Source organism: Phyllobates terribilis, unplaced genomic scaffold, assembly GCF_046119375.1.
Source record: "Phyllobates terribilis strain yellow unplaced genomic scaffold, ASM4611937v1 Scaffold_9__5_contigs__length_417890890, whole genome shotgun sequence".
Classification (NCBI taxonomy): Eukaryota; Metazoa; Chordata; class Amphibia; order Anura; family Dendrobatidae; genus Phyllobates; species Phyllobates terribilis.
This window is the reverse complement of record NW_027362769.1, coordinates 214,095,433-214,101,432: the sequence shown is the minus strand read 5'-3', so window position 1 is coordinate 214,101,432 and position 6,000 is coordinate 214,095,433.

Sequence of the window (6,000 nt, the reverse complement as noted above, 5' to 3'; positions counted from 1 at the left end):
GAACCGGGTCGCCGCCACGAAGACTACAACCACCAGCATCCACCAAAAAGGGTCCGGCTCCGGGTGTCCCAAGGCCCAGGGGGTGCGTCAGAACATTTTCATCACCTTTCACAATCACCAATGGGACAAGGCAGTGATGTCCTCTGTCCCCTCTCTTATACATCCTAGTGACGGAGCACCTGCTCTCATCAATTCGCCATAACCCCAATATTAGGTGGATTGAGGTGGGAGGCACCGAGTACAAGTGCTCTCTATTTGCTGATGATGTCCTAGTATATATCACTCAATCACATATATCCATCCATGCTGTTATGGCTGAAATAGATCACTTTGTTACATGGTAAAATTTTAAAATCAATGCAGCGAAGTCTGAGGCCCTCGATGTCTCCCTCCCCAAATCCATATAGGATTCCATCCAGTCCAACTTTCCCTTTGCCTGGCCCTCACAGGGTATCAAATACTTAGGAATTCCTATTCATAGAGACCTCTCCCATCTATGTTATCTTAATTTTGGGCCCTTTATTGAACAACTCCATACAGACCACGGTTGGCAAGTTAGAACTGTAAGATTCACTACGTGAACCACTGGTGTTTTGTGGAAAAGCACATGTACACTGCGTTCCAAATTATTATACAAAAAGTGTTTAGGAGTGATAAGGGAAGAATTTGTTTGTTTGTCAGTTAAACTCATTGATGGTGATGTGTGTCAGGGCTCTTTATATCACTGTAAGCAATTGCAGACACCTGTGCTAATTAGTTTGGCAGGTGTGTCCAATGAAAGGCAAGACTACTTAAGAAGGCTCTCTCACATTATTAAGCAGCCTACATTTTCTGCCAAAATGGGAAAGAAAAAGGATGTGTCGGCTGCTGAGAAGCAACAAATTGTGGAGTGTTTAGGTCAAGGCATGACTACAATCAACATTGTGCGATGATCAGGATGAAGTGTCTTGGCAATCAAGAAGTATGTAGCTGATTCACAGTACACACGTGTGCGTGCTGATAAGGGCAAATTGAGGACTCTTTCCTACAGGCAATTACGTCAGGTTGAAAGAGCAGCGGCAAAAAAGCCTTGTCATAGCAGCAGACAAGTTTTTGAAGCTGCTTGTGCCTCCAACGTCCCCCGAACAACAAGATGCAGGGTCCTTCAGAGGTTTGCAGCTGTGCATGCGCCATCCTGTCGACCTCCTCTATCCACTTCACACAAGCAGAAACGGCTCCAGTGGGCCAAACATTACATGAAGACTGATTTCAAAACTGTTTTGTTCACGGATGAGTGCCGTGCAGCGCTCGATGGTCCAGATGGATGGAGTGGAGGATGGCTGGTTGATAGACACCCCATGCAAACACGGCTACAGCGCCAACAAGGAGGAGGTGGAGTAATGTTTTGGGCTGGAATCATGGGGAGAGAGATTGTCGGCCCCTTTAGGATCCCTGAAGGCGCTAAAGATGAACTCCATAATGTATGTGGATTTTCTCAAACAGCACTTCCTGCCATGGTTCAAGAAGAAGAACCGTGTATTTCACAGCAAGATCATTTTTCTGCATGATAATGCACCATCTCATGCTGCACATAAAACATCTGCATCTCTGGCTGATATGGGCATAAAAGGGGACAAACTTATGGTGTGACCCCCATGCTCCCCTGACCTCTACCCCATTCAGAACCTTTGGAGCATCATTAAAAGGAGTGTCTATGATGGCGGGAGGCAGTTCACATCTAAGCAACAGCTCTGGGAGGGTATTCTGTCCTCATGCAAAACAATTGAAGCAGAAACCATCCAAAACCTGACAAATTCAATGGACGAGAGAGTTCAGAAGCTCCTTTCGAACAAGGGGTCCTATGTGAAAATGTAACATCACCTAGAATAAAGTTTTGAGTTGAAAACTGTTTGATTTCAGTTTCTAACAACCTGCTAATGCTTATAATTTCAAAAATGACCATTTTTTTGGTCTTTATTAAAATGAAAAGGTTGATCGAAAAGTTTGGGGGATCTAAGAGTGTGGCAACCCAGTAGTCATGATTACTTCGAATTCTGACAATATGAGGGTCATGCTGCAGGTAGTGCAGCAAGAAGGCACTTATGTGTCTTGCGCATCTCAGAGCCCCAAAATTATTTTCCGGGCTAGATGCAGCTAAAAATTATTTTTAATTTTAAATCTGGTGAAGCTTTAGTATAGATGGCCTAATAGGATCAGTGCTGCACACTGCTACAAAGCCCAAATTATTTTCCAGTCAAGATACAGATAAACATGATTAGTAATTTGAAAGCTTAAAACGGTTGGTAGGGTGATTTTAACCAATCATCAAGCTTTTACTCTCCCCAGGATGACACAGGGGTAGAAAAGTCGTTTCGGATCCATGATTTGTTCATCTTTATGAACGTGAGTCTGTCTACATTATCAGTGGAGAGCCGCGTGAGCTTATCTGTCAGCACACCACCAGCAGCGCTGAACACACGTTCAGACAGAACGCTGGCTGCGGGGCATGACAAGATCTCCAAGGCGTAAGTGGCTAGCTCCGGCCATTTATCCAGATTGGAAGCCCAAAAAGAGCAAGGGTCCAGTGACACAGTCGTTGCTTCAATGTTTACTTGGAGATACTCCTGTACCATCGTCTCTAGGCGTTGACTATGTGTCAGACTTCTTGTCTCCTGTGGCCTTGCAAAGGATGGGCTAAAAAAGTGGTGAAATGATTCCGCAAAATTGATGTTACCAGCAGATACTGTGGTTCTGTTACGGTTTGAGTGCTGAACACTTGACGGTCCCACGGTTGGCAAGTTGGAACTGTGAGATTCACTACGTGCACCACTGGTATTTTGTGGAAAAGCACATGTAAGATTCTGCAACAGTCTCTGCTGATACTCCTGCATGCGTGCATCCCTTTCTATGGCAGGAATAATTTCTGCAAATTTACTTTTGTACCGGGGATCTAACAGTGTGGCAACCCAGTAGTCAGGATTATTTCTAATTCTCACAATTCGAGGGTCATGTTGCAGGTAGTGCAGCAAGAAGGCACTCATGTGTGTTGCGCATCCAGGAGCACCAAGTCCCTGTTGTGTTGGTGGCGAGGTAACAATCATGCTTCCTTCCTCTGTCCTCTCCCCCCAACCTCGCACAACAGAAATGTGATCAAGGTCTCCCTCATCTGATGAGTCTTCCATCAGTTCGTCCTCCACTTCTTCCTGGGCTCCTGCACCTTCCTCACTAGTTTGGCTGCTACCATGCGCCCTGGTAAAACCATCTCCCCCACCCTCACATGCCTGCCGCCTTGGTGCTGCCGACCGTCTGGACCTTGCAGATGTTAGCCCTTCCGCATACAACTCCTCCTGCTCTACTTCCTCCACCTCCTCTTGTGCCACCACCTGACTCCGAATTCTGTTTAACATGTGCTCCAGCATGTAAATCACCGGAATAGTCATGCTGATAATGGCATCGTCAGCACTAAACATCTTCGTCGCCATTTCAAAACTGTGCAGAAGAGTGCATAGGTCCCTGATCTGAGACCACTCCTCCAGCGTGATTTGCCCCACCTCTGAATCTCGTTGGCCCAGGCTATACGTCAGAACGTATTGCACCAGGGCTTGTCGGTGCTGCCACAGTCGCTGCAACATGTGCAGAGTTGAATTCCACCGGGTAGGCACATCGCATTTTAGCCGGTGAAGTGGCAGGCCCAACGACTTCTGTAGAGATGTAAGTCGCTGAGCTGCGGGATGCGAACGGCGGAAGTGAGCACACAGCGACCGTGCCCTCTGCAGAAGGCCATCTAGTCTGGGATAGTGGGCTAAAAATTGCTGGACAACCAGGTTCAACACGTGAGCCATACAAGGCACGTGTGTGACATTGCCCCGGCGAAGGGCCGCACCCAGGTTTGCAGCATTGTCGCACACGGCCTTCCCTGGTTTCAGGTCCAGTGGAGACAACCATTCATGAAATTGGTTCTCCAGAGCTGAACACAACTCCTCAGCTGTGTGACTCACATTTCCCAGACATTTCAATGTAAAAACCGCCTGATGACGTTGAGCCCTACTGCCAGCATAGTAAGGAGGTGTGCAGGATCCCTTCTGCGCAGTTAGAAAGCTTGTGGCATGACCAGACAGGCTTTGGGTGCAGGTGGAAGACCGAGAGGAGGTTGAGGAGGCAGAAGCAGTGGAGGAACTTTGACATAAAGAGGATTGACGCACAACTCGTGAGGACGGCAAGACTTGGACAGCAGCCCCTTGTCCTGCTGTCACCATAGTTACCCAGTGCCCAGTCAGCGACATGTAACGCCCCTGTCCATGCCTACTCGTCCAAGTGTCTGTGGTGAAATGCACCCTGTCACACACAGAGTTTCTCAAAGAAGCGGTGATGTTGTGTGCGACATGCTGGTGGAGCGCAGGCACACCTTTCTTTGAGAAGTAGTGCCGACTGGGCATCTGGTACTGGGGCACTGCGACGGACATAAGGTCTCGAAAATCCTCTGTGTCCACCAGGCGGAAAGGCAGCATTTCTGTAGCCAAGAGCTTGCAGATGGTGAAATTCAACCTCTTAGCTTTCTCATGGCTAGGAGGAAATGGTCTTTTACTTGTCCACATCTGAGGGACCGAGGGCTGGCTATTGTGCTTAGACGGGGTTGATAAGGGTGTCCCCGGCAAACTGCCGGTCTGTGAGGAAGATGCAGGCGGACATGTTAGGTTGCCTTGATCCAAAGGTGGTGCTATCGATGTCGGACAGCGCTCCACACCAGCTGGTGTTACCACCTCCAAAGAAAATGATGACCTGCCAATCACGCTGGCTGTTGCGGGTAAAGAGGTGGCAGGTCTGCGCCCCAAAACAGGTGTGACTGCTGTCCCCCCAGTCACAGAGGATGAAGAGGCCGCGGATGCACAAGATATGGCAGACGGTGGTTGGCCCGGCCGGCTAGGCCGCATTGTAGCACACTGAGCTTCCCACTGCAACTTATGCTTCATGTCCATGTGCCGGTTCATGCATGAAGTACTCAAACTATGTATTTTTTGGCCTCTACTTAGCTTTTGCTGACAAATGTTACAGATAACACGAGTTGGGTCATCTTTATCGATCTGAAAAAATGCCCAGGCTATGCAAGGCTTAGCACCCATGCGACCTGAAGAGCCACCACGACTTGTGGTGAGAGGCAGAGTTGTGTTTGAGGATGCAGTTGTTGACGTGCTTCCAGTACTACGTCTCTGTCCAGGAAGGCGCAACCTGACCTCGTCGTCACTAGCATCTTCCTCCACCTTCTCTGCTGACCTCATCTCTTGGCTGACTGTGGGTTGACAGTAAGTGGGATCTCCGACCTCATCATCATCACCCTGTGCGTTATCACACCCGTCGTCCTCAGAGCCAACCTGTTCCTGCCCTGACAAAAAACTAAAGTTGTCGCTCCAATCAGGTATTTGAGTCTTATCATCGTCTTCCTCATTGTCTCCACCAACAGGAGTTACAGTTTGGGAATGACGGTCTACATTATGGTCAGAACCTTCTGCGTCTGGTCCTGGATCCGACTCATAAAGATTCTGGGCATCAGTGCAGATCATTTCCTCGTCTGGATTCACAGAAGCGCTGGAGTCGACCTCTGATTCCCAGGCTATAGTATGAGTAAACAGCTCTGCAGACTCAACCATCTGTTCTACCTCATACTCAGACGGGCAGCTGGAGATTTGGGAGCTGTGAGGAAGCAAGTGCGATTTGGGTGACACCTTTGAGGACTGGAGTATTTGTGATGTTGAAGTTGATGTGGAGGAGAGCCCACTTAAAGGAGCACTTGATATCCGTTGAAGCACCTGCTGTTTTTGTGCCTCATCTGGAATTTGTAGCGATTGGCGTGGCCGTAAGAAAGGGATCTTATCACATTGTCCGCTAAAAGAAGTAGACATTTTAGTTTGGCTGGAAGATGGTCTTTCTTCTGCAGATGTTACTGTTGCTTTAACACCTACCCCACGGACACAACCTTTTTTCCCCTTCCCAACACGCCTATTCCCCTTTCCAAAAGCAGCAGGC